Here is a 24,947-nt window from a genome sequence, read left to right as displayed (position 1 = left end):
CCCATGGACCTCCAGTTGCTAATCCCTTACCCTATGCTAAAGACAAAACAAGGGAGATTCTCTAAAGCACATTCATTGAGCGTGCATAGTTGTATTTAAATTATTTTGGATATACTAGATTGTATTCATTTACAAAATATACATACATTTGCATCTCTTAACACAGCACTCTCTATCATAGTTCATTTTGCCACATTTGGTTATATGAATGTTCTTCACACTTTCTACCTTCAACAGGAACCCTTTCCACACACTAACTTAACCAAACCTATTAGGTCTCATCATTGCTCTGCATGAACTGAGGATGGAGACAGATGTAATATTTTAAAAACTAGCTGGGTCGAGCACAGAGCATCTGCACCTCCAGATGGCCCACCCACTGCCGCTGCTTTCCACCACCACCCACCCGCCAGCATGCCCGGCTTTCTGGCTGACCAGCCGCTTTTTTCCTCCACCCACTTCTCTCTCCCCCTCTCCCATGCTTTCTGGAGGGCTGGCCAGCCAGCCTGCGTCCTCTCCACCCCACCCGCTTCCCGTGGTTTCTGCTTCTCGCCCCACCCCACCTCCTCCTCCCTCCCACTCCCAGTAGTGGCTGCCTCCTCCTGCTGGTCGGCCCAGGCCAGTCCACCACCGCCTCCTGCTCCCGCCATCCAGGTTGTCCACTGCTGCCTCCTGCTCCCGCCGTCTGGGTCGTCCACTGCCGCCGCCTGCTCCCACTGGCTGGGTCGGCCCGCTGCCGCCTCTTCTGGCCAACCGGCTGCCACCGCCATTGTCTCCCCATCCCCGTCATTATTCCCCAGGCAGCTGCTCGCAAACTCTCACGAGAGCTGCCATGCATGGGATTAGCGACAGGTATGTTTAGGAGAATTATATATATACTAGTATTTTTTAGCCCGTTATAATAACGGGCGCTAGCCTTCCCCCCCCCTTTATGTTTTGTGTGTGTGTGTGTGTGTGTGTGTGTGTGTTTGTGTGAGGCCGGGACCGGGACCGGGGGCCGAGCGGAGGCTGTTGAAATTTTTAAAAGAAAAAGCTTCCGCCACCGTTGCTGCCGAACTCCCACCCTCCCTCCCAACTTCCGAGACCACCTTACCCTGGCCCGTGTCAGTTGGGCGAAGGAAGTCTTTAATTGAAGAGGGAGAGAGGAGCTGGCAAGCAGAGCTCCTGTCTCTGCAAAGCCACTTCCTGAACTGGCGCTTTGGGCGCGAAGGACGCCTATTGGGACCTTCGCATCCATACTGTCAGTTCGGGGCAGAGCCTTTGTTCAGAGAGGAGCTCTGTTTGCGAGCTCCTCTCTCTCTCTTCAATTATGGACTGTTTTCGGCCAACTGACACGGGCCGGGGTAAGGTGGTTTCGGAAGTTGGGAGGGAGGGTGGGAGTTCGGCGGCAACGGCGGAGGGGTTTTTTTTTTTTAAATTGCTTTTGGTGGTCTCCGCTCGGCCCCTGGTCCCGGCCTCCGTCTCCCCGGCCCGGTCTCCGTCTGCTCTTGCCGAGGTGGCGGCTTTGCCGCCGCCTCGGCCATTTCCCCCCGCCGTCTCGTCTCCGGCTTCATGGCGGCCGCTTGGCTGCTCCGCTGCTCGTGTTGGAAATGCCGCCCACGGGTGTTTGGGTTCTGCCGCTGCCTCTGTCTTCAAGCGGCTGCCGAAGCCGCAGCTGTCCTCGCTGCCTGCGCCGCCGCCTCTGTCTCCAAGCGGCTGCCGAAGCCGCATCTGCCCTCCCCGCGGCCGGACAGTCTCAAAAACATGGCCGCCTTTTGTCTGTCTCCGTTCTGCTCCGCGCATGCCCAGAACGGCCCAGGGAGGCACGGACACACGCTTGGTGTCCGTCCACGGACGGACACCAAGCATTTTATTAGAGAGGATAGATGAGCATAGTGGTAAATTGAACATTGGCTCAACGGTCAGTCTTGCCCTTTCCTGACCTCATGCCCCTTACTGCTGCTTCATCCATCACCTTCTCCTCTTCCAACTTGGGAAAGATAACAAAGTGCTCCATAGATAGGTGCCTCCGTCAGGAGGAGGTTGCCCTTCTTCCCTCTCAAGCATCTATCAGTGGGCACTTTGATAACTTTCCTCAACAGAGCAGTAGTGAGTGCAGTTGCAAAGAGTTGTGCCCATTGGCTTGAACCAGTATTTGACTGACTGGCATGCTTATCTGATAGTTCAGCTGAGTACAGGCTCATTTCACAGCTGAAAAGCTTGCTTTCGCTCTCTTTTTATATTACACCTGCCTCAGTGCATCCTAAAACATACCCCAAACTCCCCTATGGTGACAGATTTCAGAAGAAAATAGGGCAAGCTGTCTTTCAGATCTTCCACAAATATTTGAGGAGTGCTCTCCTCAATTTACCAAATACCCCTGCCAAACCTAATGAATCCTGTTTTCAGTCTCCAAAACATATTTATCTCCCCCTCCAAATGTCTTTCCTCTCCTCCCCCAAAATTTAAGTAAGATGGCCAGTGTGCTTCATGGCAGCCTCCCAAATGGCCACTGCCAGCACAAAGAGGCCCAGAATGGGCCAAAAATGGACTAAAATGGCCCGGACTGATTAGAGACCAGGGGGAGGCTGGTGGGGGGAGGGGAAACCACCAGATACTCCTCCACGGCCATGGTAGCACCCACTGGAGGCGGTGTTTTGTTGTTGTTTTTTTTAAAAAATGTTTTTAATATTAGAACCCCCAGACCGGCCGGGAGGATCGGCTTGAGTTTGAGCCAAAACTAGTCTGGTTCAGCTCAAGGGTGAGCCAGGGACGAGCCTTTGACCCAGCCAAGTTTGAGGACGAACCAGCTCGAACTCAAGCCAGTTTGCACATCCCTACTTCTCTCATGCCAACTTGACAAGAGGTGATATTAGCTATAGCTTTTCCTATGGTTTCTGTTATAATTCCAAAAATGTAGTTTGCAGCTCGATGCTAACTTCAGCCACAAATTAGGCCTATATCACTCTTCTGCAGAAGCTCAGTGAATTAAGTAGGCCTTTTTACAGGGAAAAGCCATTAAAATAATATATTTACTTTTTTTAAATTTCTGGTTTACCTAAATTGATTAAAAGTGTCACCAAGATTAGCAAGCATGAAGAAAAGAATCGAATAGAACTGTCATTGGCCAGTACAAGGGTTGATTAATAAGTTCATAGAATGATATAGAAAGAAATGAGATATTAGTTTTTAAATTTGTTAGTGTGTGCTAACATAAAACAAAAACTTAATGCATGGAAAAAATATGTTGAACAACTATTTAAAGATGAAAGATTGGATAACCTTGATATTGGAAGAACTGATTCTGGCTCTATAATTCAGAAAGATGAAATAAAACAGGCTATAAATTTAGTGAAAAAAGGTAAAGCAGTTGTTCCACATAAGATACCTATTGAAATATTGAAATTATTAGATGAACATGGTATAGAGATTTTATGTGATTTATTTAATTCAATATATGACTCTGTAATTATCCCTGATGATAGGTTACATTTGTCACAATTCCAAAGAAAAGCAATGTGAAGACCTGCAATGAATACAGAACTATCAGTCTCATGAGCCACACACTTAAAATATTTTTGAGAATAATACATTCAAGGATTTATCACAAGTGTGAGAATATTTTAAGTGAAAATCAGTTTGGATTTAGGAACAACTTAGGAACAAGAGAGGCACTTTTTGGTATTCAAGTTTTCATTCAGCGATATAGGGATGTTACTAGAAATGTGTTTCTGTGTTTTCTTGATTAGAACAAAGCCTTTGATAGGGTACACCATATTAAATTAATTGGATTTGGATTTACATTTTAACATGTGAACCTTAATGTTGCAGGCTGTGATGCCAATTATGAGAGAGAGAAGAGCTAGCCCACCTGGTTTTGATAGGACCACTTGTGCAGCCTCTGCAAGACAGGCATAAGAGGTACAAGTCTGCAGAGATGTAGGGATTGGGTTAGATGACAAGGACATTAGTATAATTGGCAATCTCTACTAGGACCGAAAAGCAGCGGTTAGAGTTGAGGATCAACTGACAGAATTTATAAATATCAAGCGGGGTGTTCGACAAGGATGCATACTTTCACCTCTTTTGTTTAATATCTATTCCGAAGCAATATTAAATGAAGCTTTATATGAGGTAGAGGAAGGAATTGCTGTTGGGGGTGAACGAATAAATAATCTTAGGTATGACGACGATACAGTATTAATATCTGATAATGAGAATGACATGCAGGGAATGTTAAACAGAATAGTACAAACAAACAAATGAGCAATGTGGTCTGATCACTAATATCAAGAAAACTAAAGGCATGGTTATTACAAAGGGGCAGCCTGATGTGCCAAACATCATAGTGGGAAATAATGTATTGGGCACAGTAACATCATATAAGTATTTAGGTTGCAAGTTAAATCATAAATGGGATAATACACAAGAAATAAAATCAAGACTAGAGCAAGCAAGGGGTGCTTTTTTGTAAAATGAAAAAAATATTATGTAACCATGGACTTAATTTGAATTTAAGGATCAGAATGACTAAGTGTTATGCTTTCCCAATCTTGCTTTATGGAATGGAAAGTTGGACGCTCACTAAGTTGGACGCTCACTAATATGTGCAAGAGGCTCGAGGCTCTTGAAACATGGATGTATAGAAGAATGCTGAAAATATCCTGGATAGATAGAGTCACCAATTTAGAAGTTCTGCGAAGAATGAATAAAAACATGGAAATTTTAAGAACAATAAAGGAAAGGACACTGGAATATTTGGGACGTGAAGAGACATCAGAGATATTGTCTTTTGCAATTAATATTGGAAGGAAAGATAGAGGGCAGGAGGAGGGCAGGAAGAAGGAAAACATTGTGGTTGAAAAACTTTCGAGATTGGTATGGTAGAAGCACTACATCGCTATTTAGAGATGCAGTGTCAGAAGATCAAGTAGCCTTAACGATAGCTAACCTCCAATAGGAGAAGCAACTGAAGAAGAAGAAGAAGAAGAAGAAGAAGAAGAAGAAGAAGAAGAAGAAGAAGAAGAAGAAGAAGAAGAAGAAGAAGAAGGAGAAGTGTGTACTATAACTATTTGGAGGACTCCATAACAAATTTGGCATTCATAGGTTTTGTTCCTTTTTTTCCTATGGACATTCTGTGAAGCATTAAGCTAGAAAATTGAAAATGGAGAAGAAAGAGGTCTGTGCCTGAAAGGCATGTCCATGCAGGAAGTCCATGCAGATTTGCAAGAGACATGGGGAGACTCTGCCTCCACATAATCCACAGATGCCGTGGTGCACTGAATTTAAGCAGGGCAGAACCTCATGTGAAGATGATAATCCCTGTGGGTGGCCATCAACATCCTTTTCTAAGGAAATCATTGCAAAAATGAAAGCTCTTGTCATGAATGATCAACGATTGACTCTTGTAGAATCAAAGGGAAAGAATTTTGGTATGCAAGGACAAGGCAGCAGAGTGGAATCAGGAATATTAATAGTTTAAGGAAATAGATATGATATACAGAGAGGCAAGTGCAGACTGCTTTTCAGTGCTCTTGCTGCTGGCTGTTAGTTAGCCCCGCCTCTACTCCTGGGCTGGAATGCAAATAACTAAAACCCCATTCAAAAGATGGCCTGGATCAAGGAATGGATTAACAAAAAACACCACAACTGTCAGGTATATTTCTGACATGGTTGGCATTTCGTATGGCAGTACAAAATCAATTCTCAATTTTCAATGACAAACAATGAATCCACTCTCATTTGCTACCAGAGAATCTACTCTCAGAACACCTCAGAAACAACAAAGCCCAGTGCCTTGTGGGTTTGGGGGTGGTTGGCATCCTATGTGCACTACGCAAACACTCACTCTGGGCCACCCTGGTGCCCCTCAAGTTGAGTTATGGGGCTGCTGAAATCCCCATTATTCCCTGGGGGGAAAGCTTAAAGAGGCACAAAATTAAGAAATTTATTTAAAATCACCCCTTTCACCAATTTATTTGAAATCTGGGTGGTAGCAGGCACCCATTGGGGCAATACCACCTGACCTACTCTTCTGGCCCCCCAACCCCCTTTCTGCCCAAGATCTACCCCAAAGACATACATGCCAACTTCAAAAGTCATTTAAAAATCACCCCTTTACCCAATTTCTTTGAAATCTGGGTGGTAGCTTCCTTGCACCCATTGGGGCACTACCACCCATTACAACCTGCTCTGGGCCACCCTGGTGCCACCCCCTGGGCAGATATAACTAAGGCTGTTTATCATTTGAGTGGCTAACATCTTATTTCAGAATAGCAGATCATAATAGAATTTCTCAGCAGGATTCCCTAGGACAGGGGTAGACAATATTGGCTCTCCAGCTGTTGTTGAACTACAACTTTCCAGTCACCATTTATTGTGGCTGAGAATGATGGGAGTTGTAGTTCAACAACATCTGGGGACCCAAGTTTGAGAAGCCCTGCTCTAGAGCAGGGTTTCTCAACGTGTGGGTCCCCAGATGTTATTGGACTTCAACTCCCATAACCCCCAGCCCCAGTGGCCTTTGGTTGGGAATTATGAGAGTTCAAGTCCAATTACATCTGGGGATCCACACGTTGAGAATCCCTGCTAGAGTATAATTGAATTTTAAAGTGTTGCTATTTTGTTTAGTAACACACACACACACACACTCATATAAATTCATATGTGTATCTATGAGAGAAAATGACAGACAACGTAATTCAAAAGGGAAGAAGTAAGACTAAAAGCCCCAAACCTCTTTCATGGCAAACCAATCTAGCATTTGACATATGTATGTATGTTTGCATGCATGCATGCAAGTATGACATGTGAGGCTTCTCGCAAATCTCATTTTTGAAAGGGGAATAAATCTTGTAAAATGCGTAATATGGATCATAACTGTCTAGGTAGCAAATCTTTGGAGAAGGTTTTGGGGTATATTATGAGTAGCAAACTGAACATAAATAAGCAATGTGATGCCTTGCCATGTGGGTTGTAACGACTAGTTACGAATTTATTTGAAATTATAGTGCTCAGTTCTGGGTCACCTCGTTCTTAAAGAATAATGGTGACAAGCTGGGAAGGATTCAGAGGTATGAAATGTGAAAGGTCATTTCCAATCTTATGCAGAGGGCCAAAGAACGTGGGACTGAAGCCTCCCCCCCCCCCACCGCCCGGGACCATCATTGCACCCCCATGTGGAGGAATCTGCCCATTGCCTTCAAATTCATTTTCTTCTTCTTTTTTCTTCCTGGCATATTGCAAAGGTTTCTTTATCTTGTCATACCATCTTGCTGTAACGTTAATGTATATTTCTAATATTTAATAAACTAATTTTTTTAAAGAACCAAATCTGTGACCAGAGACATACTTAGGAGGACACTCAGAGGAGTGTCAAACCTCAAACCTAGGAGTTCTTTGGCCTCATGTTCACTCTGACAGTTACACAGTATCCTTCCAAAAAAAGGAAAATCACAGGACACCCCCCAAATAAATGAGAGAGGTTGGCTTCCAGTGCCCCACACCCCATCATACATCTATCTTTTCTGGCAAGAAATCTAGCTAGGATTTCCCCATTGGGAAGGGGTCACCTCTAAGCAAGGCCTTGCTCCAATAATTTTTTATTGACTCCAGATCTGGAAGTTGGGCCTTTTCCACATATGCATACCTAAGGACAGTTCGTCCAATCCACAACATTTTGTTCAGCAGAAGTCAACAAGTGAAGTGTTCTGCAGCATGAAAATCTCATTTCACAATTCCTAAAATTCAAACCCTATTAATTCCCAGAAGTCAAACACTTGGCACTGCTACCAAGGCTGGTTCATAAGTTGGCAACCCTGAGCCAATTTTAATTAGCAGATACTTTTTTAAAGAGACTCTTTGATTTTGGTGTAATAATGTAAGAGGAAATTTAAAAGAAAATATTAGAGATGGCATGTATTTCTAACAATAAAAGGAAACGTTTGTTTATTCGTGTGGAAGTTGTTTCATACTTTCTTCAGTACCTAAAAAAAAGGTGCCTGTACTATGCACATTTTGGCAATATGCACTTTTTAAAAAAAATGTAATTGATTCATGAATCAGTTCAAAGACAGTTGCTCAATCAGCTAAATGTTCTTTAGCTAGTTGACAGCCCAAACTGAAAATCTTGGCCACAGTCCAGCAACGGGTTCGATTGGTGTACAAATAGGCTCTCCTATTGTTAGCACCATCAGGGAAGAGCATCTGCCAGAGAGGTCTGTAAAAATGGCAGGGCGCTTGACAGCAACCATTATGCATCAATTAACAAATGTTAAATATAGCAGCAATCATCCCGTCTGCATCCAAGCGACGTGTAAAATATGTCACGACAAACTGTTTCCTTGCAGCAGTAGTTCAGAACTATTAACTGATGACATGATGACATGAAGAAAAAATATGCTATATTAAACTTTAATATTAAGAGCAAGTCATTTTGTTTATTTAAATAAAAAATTGTCCAAAAGCATTTCTTCTCAGAAAACTCTTGGATGTTTCTTGGAGGAGGAATGCTGAAGTTGTCTTTGAATTTCACTTTTTCAAAATGTTGGCACCATCCCTGTGATAAAATCAAAGGACACTCTCAGTAACAACATCCAGCTTCCTTCCTCTCAAATATTTACCTTCCATTATCTGAACAGGTGATAGTGCCTATTAGTAATGCCTGCGGAATATCTTTAAGCCACCGAGTTTTTAATGAAAACAGGTGCCATCTAGGGGTTGTGTAAATGGAACCCTATCACTGCGACACATACCTGGTTCCAAACACAATGTTCTTAGAAATACCGCCCCTAGAACTGAAATAATTATGGTCACTCCCCTACAGTACTTGGAGTCATTCTACTAAATCTGGACCTATGAGTGATTTTCTTGTTACAGTTATCATTGCCATAATTCAGAGAGTACTCTTGCTACCTCTTCCCAGCTGAATGCAGCCCACCAGACATGTAGTACCACTCAAAAGGGGCTTGATAAACCTACAAATTTTACTGCTTACATCATGAGATTGCAGGGGGAAAGGAGATTGTCAAGCAGCTGGCAGGCCACAAATAGATTGCGAGCTCCTTGGGGACAGGGATCCATCTTATTTATTTATTATTTATCTGTGTAAACCTCCCTGAGCCATTTTTGGAAGGGCGGTATAGAAATCGAATGAATGAATGAATGAATGAATATATGGCTGATGAACTGTACTTGGCTTGGTGAGTCAAATTGTGCTGGCTTGTTCTAAGGGCTGGATTACACTGTGATCAGGTACTTTTTTTAATGGGATTGGGAAAAGTGCTTGACAGGGGAACTTGGCGGTTGCTTCATTCATTTTTCGCTACAGCATTCTTTGCCAAGGAGAGGGTTAGGATTGTTCCACTTCAGGAAACACAATCAAATATGTGAAATAAATATAAGGACAATAACACAAGTACAGGTGAGAAATTAAGGAAACCTCTATGAGGGTTTACTTGGTTTAATAACAGTTTATAAAATAACTATTGTTTAAATACAGTTGGGATATTATTTATTTATTTGTTTGTTTGTTTGTTTAACATATTTCTATACCACCCAAAACTTGCATCTCTGGGTGGTTTACAGTTAAAATCGTTTTTTAAAGGACATTAAAATCATTTAAAACACAACATTAAAAGTACTGAAACTATAAATCTAATTAAAAGCCTGGATGAACAAATATGTCTCCAGTGCCTTTTTAAAAGTTGCCAGAGATGGGGGGGGGGTTTTCTTATTTCAACAGGGAGTGCATTCCAAAGCCCAGGGGCAGCAACAGAGAAGGTCTGTCCCTGAGTAGCCACCAGATGAGCCAGCGGCAACTGTAGATAAATCTCTCGAGCAGATCTCAACGGGTGACGGGGCTTATGGCGAAGAAGATGTTCTCTAAAATACCCAGGGCCTAAGTTGTTTAGGGCTTTATAGGTAATAACCAGCACCTTGTATTTTCCCGAAAACTTACCAGCAGCTGGTGTAGCTCTTTCAACACAGGAGTAATATGGTCTCTCCTAAATGACCCAGAGACCATCCTAGCCAGCACATTCTGTACCAACCACAGTTTCCTGACTATGTACAAAGGCATCCCCACATAGAGCGCATTGCAGTAGTCCAGCCTGGAAGTTACCAGCATATGTACCTCCATTCTGAGGTCATTCTTCTTAAGAAACAGACGCAGCTGGCTTATCAGCTACTGCCTCAACCTGAGGCACCAGGGTGAAGTTGGGATTTAGAAGCACCCCCAGACTGAGTACCTATTCCTTCCGGGAGAGCATGACCCCATCCAGAACAGGCAGATCAAAATCGTCTCCCAAGTTCCGACCCCCAACAATAAGTACCTGTATCTTATCTGGATTCAGCCTCAGTTTGTTATCACTCATCCAGCCCATCATCACCTCCAGGCAGGCACTTAGGGAGGTTATGCCTTCTCCCGATGAGGTTGACATGGAAAAATAGATTTGAGTGTCATCAGCATACTGATAACACCCTGCACCAAATCTCCTGATGATCTCTCCCAGCACCTTCATGTAGATGTTAAACAACATTGGAGACAATATGGAGCCCTGAGGGACACTATATGAAAGTTCAGATTTTGAAGAGCAACAGTCTCCAAGAGAATTCATCTGGAATCTGCCCATTAGGTTGGAGTGGAACTACTGCAAGAGAGTGCCTCTCATCCCCAGTCCCCTCAGATGGTCCAGAAGGATACTATGGCCAATAGTATTGAAGACCTCTTAGAGATCCAAAAAGACCAACAAAGTCACACTCCCTCTGTCAATTCCCAGTTGGAGATCATCCATCAGGCTGACCAAGGCAGTTTCCACCCCATAGTCCGCCCAGAAGCCATTTTGAAATGGGTCTAGATAATCAGTTTCCTCCAAGACTTCCTGGAGCTGGGAGGCCACCACACTCTCAATCACCTTGCCCAACCACGCCAGTTTGGAGACAGGCCTGTGTTGCTTAACTCTGAGGAATCCAAGGCAGGCTTCTTCAGAGGCCATCTAATGATTGCCTACTTGAGACAAGGAGGTATCCTGTCCTCCCTCAGAGAAGCATTTATAATCTCTACCAGGCCCTCTTCAACAGCCTCCCTGCCAGGTAGTATAAGCTATGTCGGACAGGGGTCAAGAGGGCAGGTGGTGGTAGGCTGCACCATTCCAAGCAACCTGTCCACATCCTCAGGAGTCACAAACTGACGCTGATCCAGGGTCAGCACATAAGAGGAGTTGCTGGACACCTCGGCATCAGGCAGTGTAACAATTGTGTTACATTTCTGTTTTTCTTCTTCTATACTTGGTGTCCCCTATTGCTGCCTTCAGCAGACTCTTGCTGATTCTAGAGATGATCTAGAAAGGAGGGAAAATGGTTTACTGAACCAAGTATAAAGAGTTACCCTAGTCAGTTGGCAGCACTAGTGCTAGAAAAAGGATAAGAACTTGGGGCTTTTAAATACTGACACCATGTAGGTACAATGCCTGGAGAGAAGCACCAGAAAAACTGGTAACATTGGTTAATGAAATCTTCCCAATCAAATTCCTGGAGAAGAAGTCCAGTTTCTGGACTGTCTGGGCCAATCCTGAACATGTTGCAACCGTAATCCCAACTAGTACTTCCATTAACAGAAAAAGGGTGGGGGATTTTCACCAATTCCCCCTTTCCTTTACAGCTAGTGGTGCCTCCCACAAATCTGCCATTGTTGCCCTCCCCTAGCTCTTGGGGACACATTTTCAGGAGGCACAGGGGGACTGCAGAGGAATTTTTAAAATTGTTCTTTTCCTCTTCTGGGACATCAAGTTTTCTGTTCATAGAAGTACTAGCTGGGATCCAGCCCTATATGCAGTGGATAAGATTGGGCTTCTTTTTTACATAATTTACCTGCTTCAAAATGAGGTAGACAGATTATAAAAGAGAAGCCAATTACTGGCAATGCAAGTGTTGACCTCTGTTCATATGACGTTTACCCTTGAAGTGAGAGGGGAAGCATGAGCCTTTGTATTGGGCCTAAACACCAGAGGGAAGGGGAGGGATAGCCCAATGCATTTTAGTGCTTGAAGCAGAAAATCCAAATATTTCTTCCATGGTGGTGAAAATAAAACAATAAACTAAATAGCTGACAACTGGTTGTTTTCCGACCCCAAAATCTGCTGCCCAAGGCAGGCGAGCGGGTGGCCTTCACCGGCCTGATAGTGAAGCTGGCAGTGTGAATCAACCCATACCTTTCTGACTTCCATGCAATTAGAACTAGGTTAAGCCAGTTTTGTGGGCCAGGCTACTGCCTACAAAGGCTTGAAATCATTTGGTAGTTCTGAAATTTACTGGGAGGGTTGAGAACCTGCCCTGTCCTTGGGCTTCAAAGTAAAGGATCATAGAATGAAAACAAAAACCAAGAGGTAAACAAGGCCCATCTTTGTACATAAGCTTAAACGACTAGTTATTAGAGTTTTCCACACTGTTTAAACAAAAGCTCTGTTGCACTTCAGGCAGGAATTCAACATTAATCACAGAAGGCAGGTTTATATCTGCCAGAAAGGCCACAAAAAGGATCAAATGCTGATTTACAGGTTTGTCAAACAAGTACTGATTAAACCATCCTAGCTGTAGAACAACACACTTTGAAATGAAAGAATGGTTTAAAAATGAAACTTTATTGGAGAGAAAGAGAATGCTAGATGGGATACTAGGCTTTGTTAAATAAGAAGGCTAACAGCATGAGTTTGTACAGCCTCATTATATACACATCTGTGTGACAAGTTAGATCAAACTGCTGCTCCAAATAGGTGCATTGCATGGTTTTGGAGCACAGTATACCATGCTGTCATGTGTCCTCTGCTTAACCCACTCGTGCAATGTGTACAAGATAGAGGAATGATAACCAAAGCCTATAAGATGCCACTCCCAAGTGGTGGTGGGCGGGGGGAGCGCTGCTTCTCTAGGCAGTTTCAGTACTGCTGCTGGTAAGGACTTCATTTACTTTTAACGATGCCTCTCACCGAACTGCCCTCACCCCCTCGCTGCCCTGAATGGAGCCAAGTTTGAACCGTTGAACCAGTTTGAGTGTGTTCGGTTGAACCAACCAGCTGGCCCAGTTGTTTGGCCGAACTGGTTTGCAGACCCACGGTTTGGTCCAAATTTGGTTGAATTCAGACCTAGCCACAAAAACCGGACCCTGCACACCTCTACCACCGGATAGCTACATCATCTATTTCGGTATTGAGTGGCATCTGATAGGCCTCAAAAATATTCAAAAGATGGTTATTTTTCCAACAACAAATGTAATTTTTTTCCAGTCACAGCATGGTGAACTTCATCTGTGACTGGATTTTATGAAGGGTTCCACCCCCTGCCCCCAAAAAGCTTTATTTGCTTTTTACAGAACATATGCTTTTTCAGAAGGCCCATTTCCACCATGAAATACATGAAGAATAATGTAGTGGTGCAAGATAAGCTGTCATTTTGAAAATCCAACTTAATTATGCTTCAGTGAGGCATGCACTTTATAGGGCATTAGAGTGCTGGAGATGAATTTTCTTCTTCTGCTTCCTCCCCTTCTCATTATCAGCCCAGGAGCAAATGAGCGAGGAGGTGGAGGAGAGTGTGCACACTGCACTGCTGTAAGGAGGCAAGGTGAGAGTATGCTACAGGTACATGCACAAAATCAAGTGGCAGCAGCAGTATTGCCACCACCACTTGAATAAAGGAAGGAGAGGCAGCATATGGCACATGCCTCTGGTGCAAGGTTTTGGGCCCCCACTATTGTGATTCTAGAAGCAAGATTTTAAAATGTGGGCATCTCCCATTCTTGCCATTCTGTTGAACAGGCAATAAGAAGAGAGATCCTGAGGTAATTTGCACCTCTGGGTTACATGTTGTTTCCTTCAGGAGAACGCATTCAAAGCCAAATTTTGAAAGTTATTAAATTCCATCATTATTCTGATAGATATTTTCCCCTAACACTGTTTTGTAACAATGAAAAGCAGCAGTAATTTGTTGACCCATCCCATAAACAATAACTTGGATATCAGAACCACCACAAGTACCATTGTTTATCACTCACGCCTGAGAATACACCTAGTACTTTCCCTTTAGGGGATTCGGGAGTAATCTATTTCCTGAAGGGTTCCTTCCACCTAGGGATCATAAGTACAGTAAGGCATAACAAATAATTCAGCATTTAAAAAACTCTGAATTATTACAATAATATAATAAAATTGTTAAAGATAAATTCAATGCACAATCTTCAGAATAGGTATGGGTACATGTGCACAAGTGTTCAGTGAGTAATGGCTATTGACAAGGTACTGCAAAAACAAATCTGTACATTTTTGCAGGTCTCTGTACCATATTTCCTAAATTGCCAGATTGTGTGTGGATGTGATTTTTGGCACATACTAAGCCACACAGGATTCTTCAGGGCTTAAATGAAATTGCACATTCTTTAAGTGTGCTGGGGAAAGCATTGGCTCAAAAGTGGCCTCACAGTAAAGGTGTACACAAATGGTTCATCCCAAACCAGTGTGCCTCAAACCAGGGCTGGTTCAAAGGTTCAATCATGGATTGAACCAGGGTTGATCTGACTGAACTGGGCCCGGTTTGGGTGAACCAGTTCAGGACCATAAGGGGCATTCTCAAGGCAGCGGCGAGAGAGGGGTAAAGCTCCTTACCCCGGCCACTGTCCACTGCTTGCCCTCCCAACACAGCAATCCTCGCCACATTCCCCTTTACAAGTATATCCCTCAAACTGGTTTAGCTCAGTTTGGTGGTCGAATTGGACCAGACCCAGTTCTGCTGGACATGGAACCAGACTGGGCTGGATCAGTGTGAATCTGGTTCAGATTCAAACCAAACCGGCAAAACAGTTTCTGTGCACACCCCTACCTCACAGTCTGTAACCCATGCTGTTACTCTCATCTTTATCAACAACAATGGTTGTTCAGAAGTGTTCAGAAATCTACCCTGAAGTGCTTAGTAAAGAGTGTAGTGAATTCCCCTCTCCTTTAATTGACATTGGAGCATATTCAGTAGGCTTCAGAAATTTCTGGGAACTTCTCCCAGTAGCAAGCAAAAGAAAGAGCTGCTCCGACCCAAAAGCAGAGAAGGCCTGCCAAGACATTATTTTATGGGTTTTTGTTTATTTGTAAGTATGCAGAGAGTTTTTCTCTCAGGGAATGGGGACATGTTATTTTGTGTTGGGAAAATGTTATTTTGAATTGGGAGTTAAGCTGGGCCAAAGCTTGGGCGCTTAACCTTGTGTGAAATCCATACCTGCCAACATGTCTATTGTTAAAAGTTAATGCATACTGCAAAATTTAGTTATACATATACAATTGTATTATATGTGTTGGGAGAAATTTCTGGGAGCTTGCTCCAGTAGCAAGCAAGAAAGGGAGCTGCTTCAGCCTAATAGCAAAGGAGGCTTGCAGAGACATTATTTTATGGGACTGCCTTTATTTATTTGCAGGATCTAAAAGCAAGTTTGCTTCTCCACTGCTGCAAAAGAATTTATAAAATACTGGACTACAGGACTGTGGCACAGGGCAAGAAGAGATGTGTGTAGATATTGCGACTTGCACCCCTGTGGGTGCTGAAGAATGTTGTAATTTTTTGGTTAAATTGCATAAGACATGTATACAACTTATTTGCTATGAAGTAATAGCAGCAAGACTGCTGATCTGTAGGGATGTGTACAAAACCTACCACCCACCCACTTTTATGCTCCTAGGTGCTCCACAATAGGAGATAATGGGCTGGTTTGGGTCCCATTATACCCTATGAGAAAAATGATTTAAAATATTTCTAATATTCATTAGAAATCGGAGTGTCTGGTTGCTTCGGCGTTTGGGTGGTTGTTAGAACCCATGGGTGCTCCACAATAGGGAATAATGGGCTGGTTCAAGTCCCATTATACCCTATGAGAAGAAAATATAAATAAATTTCAAAAATTCATTAAAAATTGTACGAGTGTCCGATTGCTTTGCGGTTTGGATGGTAGGTACCCATGGGTGCCAGCTACTACCCCAACCACTTTTGGAGGTTCATACCAGTTCATATCAGTTTAAACTGGTTCAAAACAAACCACCCCCAGTTTGGTTCGAATTGGAACCTGCAGCTCGAACCTGATGGCTGGTTTGGTTCGAATTCAAACCATCAAACCAAACCGGTTCAAATTCAAACTGGTACAAATTCAAACTGGTTTGCACATCGCTGCTCATCTGTGTTAGGAGTTAAACTGATTGATTCTGTGTTTTGGTTTGAATATAAAATATTTAATTCCAATCCTACTATAATTATTATTACATTATTTTCACAGATTTGGTTCAGAGGGGTTGGTGCTACTACGAGTCGGAGTTCCACTGTCCAATCAAGACTGAACCTGCCCACTCCTTAAGCTGAATTGGGTTACAAGTCTACAAAACTTGAAATGGTCACCCTTGACAAATAACTGCTATAGCTCCAACTTCCATTTATTGAAAATGAGCATGTGCATGGTTTCAGCATGTTGGCTCATTTGGAGCAAATCTGCAGAGTTCCAAAGGAGAGAAGAGAAGAGTCTGATCTGGCAGTTGTGACAGCAGTTGAGAGATCTGAGGAGGCCATTTCCGTGATCTCCACACATGTGCAGAGGTCATTTGCATCACCACGTGATTTGCAAAGCAATGCAAATGGCCTCCGTGCATGCACAGAGGTCATGAAAATAGCCAAACTGGGCTGCAGCTGGCCTGGCTGTCATTTGGGAGGCCAGTGGGGGATTGGAGGAGCCCCTGACCCAGCCTCCAATGTCTCCTTGCCCTGACCCATTCCCTGACCCAGCTGCCTCTGCTGTCCCCGCTGCCTGAATTTTTAAGGTAAAAACTACCTCTCCCCCCACCCACACACACATTTACACTAGGGAATGCCCTTTATTTGTAAAGGGGAATCCACTGAGGCTTCAATGGACATGAATCCAGTATCCTCCCTGGATTCCCCTTTACAAGTATCTTCACCAAGCCAGCCCACAAGCCAGTTCGACCAAGACCAGACCAGGCTGGGTCAGTTTGAATCCGGTCCAGATTTGAACTGAACCAGTCTCAAGGCCTACTCATACATCTCTATAGGGTAGATATGACCAGTGAATACAGATGTCCCATTAGATATGTTAAACCTGACCAACTTCTGAATTATTTAAGATTTTCTTTCTCAAAGAACCTGTTATATGCTAGCATTTTTTAAATAAGAAATGGTCTCTGTACTAAGTAAAATAGCCGTAATGCATAGCATTGCTGCTAAATAACAATAATATTAAGTAAAATAAGTAATAGTCTCTGAACATACTGTTACACACAGTTTAGGGTACATACAAATGTACCTAAAAATCAGGGTTGCTACATTCTGAAATGCTCTTACAATGTTGTCAAATATTTTCTATTCCTTTCCAGGGGCTAACACAGAGAAAGAATTTGCAAGGAAATTTTTTCAGATTAGATGCACAAGCTAACTGTGGACAACACTGATTGGCTGCTGTCTTTGGCATATCAAACTCATCTCCCACCCATGGACTTGGAATAATTTTGCAACTTTTAATAGCATAAATGTAAAAGTGACGCTCACTTTTTTTTAAAAAAGGACCATCTGAACCTTGAAAGGAAAGAGACAAAAGCAAATAGCAACACAGCATTCCATGTGGAAGCAAGTATGTCTGTGGATTAGAGTATGTAGTTAGTGGAGGTGGAACTCGGCTTGACCCATCAGGGAGGAAAAAACCCATCATTTCCATCCTTGAAAGACTGCAGAGATTTTCAACAAAATCGACTGCATCTTTGATTCTTTTTTCCCCAGCTTTTACTTCTGATAATACTAATGATACAGATTTACATTCAGTTAGTAGTTGAGCTGTTTTAGGGAAATTTAGTCTGGCCCTCCAGGGATAACTTTCTGAAACACTTAAAAAAAACAAAAAAACTTTTAGTGAAGTTATTGGCAAGGAAAAAGAGCAGTATAAATACCAAGTGATACAAACTCTCTTTGGCATTTCAGAAGAAAAATGGTATTTCTCCTTCATTAAATGGGATGCCTAAAACCAGAATTGTGTTATGAGCTTGACTTGAAACTAGCTGCCAACATCTTGCTTTGAAGCCTGAATTAAGTTGATCCAGATTTCCGCAGCCCTTTGGGGACAGGGTTCCATCTTATTTGTTTATTTCTCTGTGTAAACCGCCCTGAGCCATTTTTGGAAGGGTGGTATAGAAATTGAATTTATATTTTTTATTATTATTATTATTATTATTATTATTATTATTATTATTATTATTAACAAAATCATCATAGTTTTGAACTGCTGATATAGGGAGTCCACTGGCTACAATAATACTCACATCCCACCTTAAGAGCCTTCAGCACAGCAATGGTATTTTCTAGGCTGGTGATATGATACTATTCTAAGTGGACTACAGGACATGGGGAAAGTCTTTTTCTCTTTTCCTTTCTTTTGGCTGTAAATACAAGCACAGATACAGTAATAATATATCTACTCCCACAGAGATCTTGAAAATTATAGTACAGACAAATTGCAGAGGAACTCATGACATTTCCCAACATGCTACAGCAAAAGAGATTATGCAATAGCTACAAATAGCTTCATTGGGTTTTTTTTACATTCGAAAATATTGCTTAATCAGCCATTTTAAACAACCGGGTGATTCCATCTGTTCAACAGCTTTCATGAAACATTGCAAAACATATGCCAGACCAATTTCCATGGTCAGCATAATCCTCATTGACTGCAAATGTGTGAAGGATGAGAGTTTATGGAGGTATTATAAGCAGGGCTGCATATCTTCCATGTATTCTAAGTTAGGCATGGGCAACCAAAGAAAACAGGGTGTGTGTGTGTGTGTGTGTGTGTGTGTGTGTGTGTGTGTGTGTGAGAGATTCTGCAGCTTTATAAATATATATTTTCCTCATAAAAACCTTATGATATACATGTACTGAAGACTAAAGACGTCACATTACACTGAAGATATTCTAGCAGGAGCAATTACTGTACACTGCTGATATGTGACTGTCATATGCAGAGGAGTAACTACTTTCAAGAGCTCTCTACGCTTTATTTAGTAAACTGCCAAATAACAGATAAATTACAAGAGACAGCAACATCATCTTCAAACAAATTGGTTGAAAATTGCTTTCGATAAGTGTCAATCACCAAAGCTGTCACCCTAATCATGCGTACTTGGAAATGATTTTCTATTTAAGTCAGCGGGACTCACTTCCACATACATGCACTTACAAATGAAGTGTAGGGTGTTTCCTGCATCCGAGAGGCTTCAGCAGCCTTCTTATTTGCACGTAAAATGTTCTCTTCTTTCACTGTTTAGTGAGTAGAATGGACTGGGGCACCTTGAGCCGGTCTCAGAACACAAGTGCGAACTGTACATAAGATTTCATTACTCCTGTTCAAAGCCCACTGGCATGAATTAGAGCTGTGCTCCTGCACAGCACTACTATGTTCTTGTGTGGCTCCCATTTCTTTCAGTGGAGTTTGTACAAAAAATCTTCCCAGCAGATTGGGCTCTAAACTTTCTAGCTGGCTGGAGCAGCCAGGCAAACACTAGCTTAAAGTATTTAGTGTATTGAGTAAGCCCCTTAATATCATCAGCATGCTAATGCAAAATAATTTCAAATCAACATCACATTATTTGAAATAATAAATGAATGTGGGGTTACATATAACACAAGGACAGCCCTACTGGTTCAGGCCCAAGGCCCATCTAGTCCAGCATCCTGTTTCACACAGTGGCCCACCAGATGCCTCTGAGAAGCCCACAGGCAAGAGGTGGGGGCATGCAATCTCTCCTGCTGTGGTCCCCTGCAACTGGTATTTATTATTACCAGATATAACTGTAGTCGAGAAGAAAGAAAAACAAGTTAAAATCATCGACATAGCAATACTAGGGGATAGCAGAATAGAAGAAAAAGAAATAGAAAAAATCACCAGATACCAAGATCTACAAATTGAAATTGAAAGGCTGTGGCAGAAGAAGACCAAAATAATCCCAGTGGTAATTGGCGCCCTGGGTGCAGTTCCAAAAGACCTTGAAGAGCACCTCAACACCATAGGGGCCACAGAAATCACCATCAGCCAATTACAAAAAGCAGCTTTATTGGGAACAGCCTATGTTCTGCGACGATATCTATAACAATTGACAATAAAGTTCTGGCATCCCAGGTCCTTGGGAAGGACTCGATGTCTGGATAAAACAAACCAGTCAATAACACCTGTCTGACTTAATAATAATAATTATTATTATTATTATTTCTTGTTTACACAGTCAGACAGGTGTTATTGACTGGTTTGTTTTATCCAGACATCGAGTCCTTCCCAAGGACCTGGGATGCCAGAATTTTATTGTCAATGGTTATAGATATTGTCGCAGAATATAGGCTGTTCCCAGTAAAGCTGCTTTTTGTAATTGGCTGATGGTGATTTCTGTGGCCCCTATGGTGTTGAGGTGCTCTTCAAGGTCCTTTGGAACTGCACCCAGGACGCCAATTACCACTGGGATTATTTTGGTCTTCTTCTGCCACAGCCTTTCAATTTCAATTTGTAGATCTTGGTATTTGGTGATTTTTTCTATTTCTTTTTCTTTTATTCTGCTATCCCCTGGTATTGCTATGTCGATTATTTTAACTTGTTTTTCTTTCTTCTCGACTACAGTGATATCTGGTCTATGGTGTGGCAGATGTTTGTCTGTTTGTAGTCGGAAGTCCCATAATATTTTGGCATCTTCATTTTCTTCAACTTTTTCAATGTTATGGTCCCACCAATTCTTGGCTATAGGTAGCTTGTATTTTTTGCAGATGTTCCAGTGTATCATCCCTGCTACCTTGTCATGCCTTTGTTTGTAGTCAGTCTGTGCGATCTTCTTACAACAGCTGATCAGGTGGTCCACTGTTTCATCTGCTTCTTTACAAAGGCGGCATTTGCTGTTTGTTGTGGATTTTTCTACTTTTGCTCTTATTGCATTTGTTCTTAGCGCCTGTTCTTGTGCAGCCAGTATTAAACCCTCTGTTTCTTTCTTCAAGTTGCCATTCTTAAGCCATTGCCAGGTCTTGGTGATGTCTGATTTTCCACTTATATTGTGTAAATATTGACCATGCAGGGGCTTATTTCTCCATTTTTCTGCTCGGTTCTTGACTTGTTCTTTCTTGTAGGCCTGTTTTGTTTCATTGGTGTTGAATAGTTTCGCGTTCTTGACCATTTGAAGTGCATCTTCTTCACTGTCCCTTATATATTCTTCAAGGCCTCTTTTCTCCTCCTCTACTGTTTGATGGACTTGCAGCATTCCTCTTCCACCTGAGCTGTGAGGGAGGTAGAGCCTATCTACATCACTGCGGGGGTGCAGAGCATGATTGATGGTCATGATTTTCCTGGTCTTACGATCTAGCGTCTCTAGCTCTGCCTGGGTCCAGTCTATTATTCCTGCAGTGTATCTAATAACAGGTATAGCCCAGGTGTTTATGGCTTGTATGATGTTCCCGCCATTGAGTTTGGACTTGAGGATTTTTCTGACTCTCCTGATGTATTCACTTCCAATTTTTCTTTTAACTTCAGTGTGTGCGATGTTATCAGCCTGGAGAATGCCCAAGTATTTGTAAGGTTCTTTCTCTTCCAGGTTCTTGATCTTGCTTCCATTGGGCAGTTCTATTCCTTCTGTTTTTCTTATTTTTCCTCTGTTCATTATTAATTCAGCACACTTGACTAGTCCAAACTCCATTGCTATATCGCTACTGAATATACGGACAGTGTTTAGCAGTGATTTGATTTCTGACTAGGACTTTCCATACAACTTCAGATCGTCCATGTACAGCAGATGGTTGATTTTACTGGATGTTTTAGCTGTTTGGTATCCGAGGCCTGTTTTGTTTAGTATTTGTGAAAGTGGGGTCATGGCGATTACAAACAATAGAGGGGATAGTGAGTCCCCTTGGAAAATGCCTCTTCTAATGCTAACCTGTCCAAGTACCTCGCCATTGATTGTTAACTGTGTACTCCACATGCTCATTGCTTTTTAAATAAATATCTGTATGTTTTTGCTGACACCAGTTGTTTCTAAACATTTTAGTATCCATGTGTGAGGCAATGAATTGAAGGCTTTCTTGTAGTCAATCCATGCAACACTTAGATTTGTTTTTCTTCTCTTGCAGTTTTCTAAAACCATTTTGTCAATCAGCAGCTGGTCTTTTGTGCCTCTGGTGTTCAGGTAATTTCCTTTCTGTTCAACTGGAAGCTGTTTGTTAGTTAATAAAAGTGTTGCATCACTTCATCTGCTATTATTCCAGTTAATAATTTGAATATGGTTGGCAGGCAGGTTATCGGTCTATAATAACTTGGAACTGCACCTTTTGCTGGGTCTTTCATGATGAGATGAGTTTTCCCAGTTGTTAGCCATTGTTCAATATCACCGCCTTTCATAATGCGATTGAACTATTTTGATAGTTGTTTATGAAGGCTTGTTAGATGTTTAAGCCAGAAGCCATACAGTTCATCGTCACCTGGCGCAGTCCAATTTTTAATTTTCTTTGCTCTTTCACTTATTAATTCTGGTGTTATTATTAGATCTTGCATTTGTTCGTTACATTTTTTGACCTCTTTCATCCAGCCTGCTTTTTAATTATAATCTATTGGATTGTCCCATAATTTCCCCCAGAATTGCACTGTTTCTTCTTTATTTGGTGTTTCTACGTTTCTGGCAGTTTCTCCTTCTATGCTTTGGTAGAAACATCTCTGATTCGACTGGAATTGGAGATTCTGCCTGTGTTGTGTAATTCTGGCTTCATATCTGCTAATCTTCTTTGACACTGCTGTTATTTGCTGCTTTATTATTTCCAGGACTTCTCTAATTTTCCTTGAATCTAGGTGGTATTTTTGGATCAGATATTGTTTTGTGTTTTCATTCTTCAGCTTCTTGTCTTTCATATCTTTCAATTTACTAGCATCTGATCTAAGCCTGGCGATTTTATTTTCTTCTTCTTATTATTATTATTATTATTAATTACATTTATAAACCACCCCATCCAGAGGCTCTGGGCGGTGTACAATAACTTTTAAAAAGACATAAAACCCACAATTAAAACAATGCTAAAACAATATAAAAACAATTCAAAAATGATTAAAACAATTTAAAACCAATTAAAATACTTTTAAAAACAACAGCACTTTATAAGCCTTGCAAGGCCAGGCCAAATTTAGAGGCATTTTGCCTCTGAGGCTCACACTGCTCTATTGTGTTCAACTTTATCTCCAAAACCATGGGGACTAGAAACACCACTCAGAAATGAATGCAGAATATTGGAAGACTTGTAACAGAAACAGGTTGTGTAAGAATTTCACTGAATTTTATGTGTAGATCATAGACTACACGTTGATTATATTTCTGCTAACACAAAAGAATGTAGCGCATCAAATTTCAAAGAAATCTGTACTGGGACCTCAGAAAACAAATCAGTTTGTAACAATTGCTCTCACAACTCATCGATATCCACTGATAATATGTCTGCCTTCTCAGCATATTAGGTTATGTTGTTTAGTTTGTGTCCAAAACTTATAAAGGTTGCATTGTGTGGACAATAATATATTCATAATACATCCACTGTATCACATGGCTGATCTGACAGGATGTCACAATAGACCTGGCCAGGCAGAGGTCTCATGGTGCATCTGGTGGTCATTGGCTAGCTTTATTAATGTTATGGAGTGGCCCCGGAAGCAGAGTGCTGAAGCGGAGACATTGGAGCACTGCAGAATGGCCTGGGATGGTAGACTGAGATGGGAATTGCAGCCTGCTGGCTTGAATAGTATGGCCCAGATGGTTCTAGTAAGAAACCCCCAGATAAAGATTTGTGGTTGCTCCCAGATCGGCAGTGGGACCCAAACCCAGATGAATTGGTCCAGAAACCAGTTCCAGTGCCATGGAAGAAAGGAAGAGGGGAACTTCTCACCATTGGCCCCTGGGAGGACAATTTGGCTGGGGTTTTCACCACTCAGGAAACTTGAGCAACCAGAGGCAGTGTAACACTATGAAATGCAGAATTTCCTTCGAGCTGCCTTCCCAGCAGCTTTTGCTTGCATTTGGCCGATTTCCCAAAGAGGCAAAAACTATTTGGGATTTAAATGATAATGTTGTCAGCTATTAACAAATTAGAACATCAAGGTTGTTTTGCTTCCTCAAGATGCCTCAGTCTTGCCAAGTGTTTGCGTTACAAAGTCCTGAACTCACACAGGCAGCTTCTGGAGTGTTTGGGATAGATAAGACCAAAAAAATGAAAAAATGGGGAGGGACAACCAATACAATATCAAGTATCTACAGCTTTAGGGTAGAAGCTAATTATTCAAGAAAGGGCCATTTTTAAATGTATTGCTGAGGAAGCGTGGATACCTAATCCTAAGAAGCCAGCAGCCAATGCAGTAAATGCTATCAATTCAAGCGTTGTAGCAATAAGAGTACAAGTTGCTTCCCACTTCAGTCTCCTAGGCACTTTCAAGATCACACCCTAGAACAGCAGTAAAAAATGCTTCAGCTTGGCAGGATTGTATTGAAAACTATCCCCAGAATCTCAAGCTCCTACAAAGGAAAAATACAGCTATTTTTCTGCAATGGACTTGCAACATTGTAGCACTAAATCACAAAGATAAAATCTGAAGTAAGGCATCGGAAATGTGAACGGCACCTTGCTGTCAGCGCAGGGACTACAGTGTCACAACACAGGAAGTACGAAAGCACACTTTGCAGATCTGTAGTGACACTGTGGTAAAGGTTAATCTATTTGTTTCCAGGCTTCTCACAATCACCCCTAAGTAGGAAGAAAGCAAGCAGGAGGGAACCAGAGGTTCCTGGGGTATACCCGTCTATGGCAGGCATGTGATTCGAGCCCACAGGCGTGCCCAGTTACCAATTTCTGCCTGAAATTAAACCAAGATCCTCCACCCAACTTCAGATCTA

General features: G+C 42.1%; 1 long non-coding RNA gene across 3 annotated transcripts; it reads left to right on the top strand.

Annotated features, from left to right (window-relative positions):
- Positions 1-583: 583 nt before the first annotated feature.
- On the top strand, positions 584-17,959 carry LOC128351209 (uncharacterized). Of its 3 annotated transcripts, XR_008319643.1 has the most exons (5): positions 1,263-1,343; positions 2,675-2,845; positions 13,532-13,596; positions 15,431-15,518; positions 17,385-17,959. It is a non-coding gene; the product is annotated as an uncharacterized LOC128351209 (long non-coding RNA). The 3 variants fall into 3 exon arrangements; XR_008319645.1 differs by lacking the exons at positions 1,263-1,343; positions 2,675-2,845 and adding an exon at positions 584-852; XR_008319644.1 differs by lacking the exons at positions 1,263-1,343; positions 2,675-2,845 and adding an exon at positions 3,518-3,900.
- The last annotated feature ends 6,988 nt before the right edge of the window (positions 17,960-24,947 follow it).

This window comes from Hemicordylus capensis, chromosome 3, assembly GCF_027244095.1.
Source record: "Hemicordylus capensis ecotype Gifberg chromosome 3, rHemCap1.1.pri, whole genome shotgun sequence".
In the NCBI taxonomy this organism is placed as follows: Eukaryota; Metazoa; Chordata; class Lepidosauria; order Squamata; family Cordylidae; genus Hemicordylus; species Hemicordylus capensis.
This window is presented reverse-complemented; position numbering and strand designations above follow the sequence as displayed.